Genomic DNA, 2,447 nt, shown 5'->3' with positions numbered 1-2,447 from the left:
TGCTTACGCATCCAAGCAGTTTTTCTGGGTGGCCCTTTGGCTTGGGCTTTTGTGCCAGGCCACTTGGGTCTGTGTCTAGTTTTAGACTCTGGGATGTAGAGAACCAGTTTTTCCTTAGATGATAGTCTTGTTGGCCACTTCACACTGAAAATTGGAATAATGAAGGAGAACTTCTAAGAATTTTTTTTTTTTGGATGCTAAGAAGAGTTTAGGATTAAATGGATTAGATCCAGGGGCTAATTGAAACATTTTCTGCCACTAAGCTAGCTGCACCCCAGCTGTAAAACCTCCTGGAATTCAAAGGCTGATTTTTCTGCGATACCAATGACACTTTGATACCCACCTCTTTCTCCTACACAAGTTCTTTATAAGTTCTGCAAGAAGGTCTTGCAATCTCTTCAAATGGTCATATAATTTTGTAAAATATACATTTTACATATCCATTCACCCGTAGCTGTTTGAGTCTGAAAACAGTTTTCACCAACACTCCCACTGAGCATGGTGCCAGTTCACTAGGGCATTATGCCTCAAATGTACAGGTCAAGAGCCTGTGCCATGATGGAAATATGTCCTTTTGACATGACACCAGAAGTTTGTGGGTGTTTGTGCAAACACGTGGAAGCAGATTTGTGCAAAATTCTCTCAATCATCAATCACCTGAAGTGTGGAATAGTAGATGCAGACTCTGGTTTTACTAATGTCTTACTTTCCTCGTCAGTGGGATACAATGCCCAACACCTACAACTTAAGGAAAGAGAGAAGGAGAGGCTTATTTTGGCTCATTTTTAGAAGCTTCAGTCCTTATGTGCTGACAGAAAGGCATGGTGGAAAGCTAATTGAGGGCATGGCAAAAAGGAAGCAGAAATAGGGAAGGAAGGATATATAACTTATTCACATCCTCCTGTACACTTTAAGTCATCTTAGATTTACTTATACTACAATGTAAAAGCTATTTTAATAGGTGTTATACTGGTATTAACCAGAGAAAAAACTCTCCAGGAGTTTAATACAAGGGAAGGGGAAGTAGGAAGGGGGAAGGGGACGGGGAGGGAGTGGATAAGATGAAAGAAGGGAAAGGAAAAAATATGAGAAAAGGAAAAAATGGTAACAAAGTCTTTGTAAATAGGGAAGGGCTCAAGGGTTGAAGGGGACATAGTGAGTGGGAGAAAAATAAGAAGCTACATCATGTAAAGGTACAAATTCCCAATGATGAATGTCATCATATTGTGTACCTAAAATGTACCAATAAACTTAATGAATAAAATCATTTATAATCCAAAGCAGATTGAAACTATGGATATGGAGGACAGACTCTACACAATTATCAACAAATCATATAATTTTTTATGTTGCTGATAAGAAAACAATAAAATATAACAAAATTATTTTGTTTTTAGGGCTAGAAACTTTGTATGTGTGGTCACATTTTTATGTTTCTCTGTTCACTGGCTTGACAAATGCATGCTGTCACTTACCAACCAAATGCATCATACAGACTTTTTAATGGAGTTTAAAAAAAACCAAAAACCTTGTTCTTGTATTTAATCATCTCCCCTCCTTTGAACCTCTGAAAACTGCTTATTTTATTAAAGCTTTTACCTTTTCCAGAAGAAGTGATATAATTAAAATTCTGTGTAACTCTCTCAAAGTAGCTTCTTGCACTTAGCAATATTCTTTTAAAATTCATCTGTCTTTCATACCTTAAGAGCTTATTTCTTCTTATCATCAAATAACATTCCCATGTACGGATCTATCATCACAATTTGTTTGTTCACCTAATTGAACAAGCTTCAGTGGTTCCAGTTTTTGATGATTATTAATAGCACTTCTTTGAGCATTGTTACTCAAGTTTTTGTATGGGCCTAAGTTTCGACTTATTTAGATAAAAATAGAATTTAGAAGCACCATGGCTGGGCTGTATGTTAAGGTGACGTTCGGGTCTGTGAGCAATGCCAAACTGCCTTCCCAAGTGGCTGTGCCATTTTGCATTCCCAGCAGCTGGGAATAAGGGTCCCTGCTGCTCCGCATCTTTGCCAGAAATTGTTATTGTCAGCTTTTTGGATTTTAGCCATTCTAATAGGTGGGTAATAGTATATAATTATTGTTTCATGTTGCAATCTCCTAATGACAAATGTTGTTGAGCACATTTTCATATGCTTATGCACCATCTGTATATCTCCCTCAGTGAGGTTTCTGTTTAAACCTTTTGTCCATTTTGAAATTGGGTAGTTGGTTTTGTTACTGTTGAGTTTTAAGAGTTATTTGTATATTTTGGTTACAAGTGCATTGTTAGATATGTGTTTTGCACATATTTTATCCTACTCTGTGGCTTGTCTTTTCATGCTTCTAATGATGTTTTTTCACAGAGCAGCTGCAAGCATTAAAAAAAAAATGTAAGTACACAGTGTGAATCTTAATCACTTCATTCCCTGGTCTCATCAGGAAAA

Source organism: Fukomys damarensis, unplaced genomic scaffold, assembly GCF_012274545.1.
Source record: "Fukomys damarensis isolate Sample0158 unplaced genomic scaffold, DMR_v1.0_HiC HiC_scaffold_15, whole genome shotgun sequence".
In the NCBI taxonomy this organism is placed as follows: domain Eukaryota; kingdom Metazoa; phylum Chordata; class Mammalia; order Rodentia; family Bathyergidae; genus Fukomys; species Fukomys damarensis.
Note: the sequence above shows the minus strand (reverse complement) of the source record.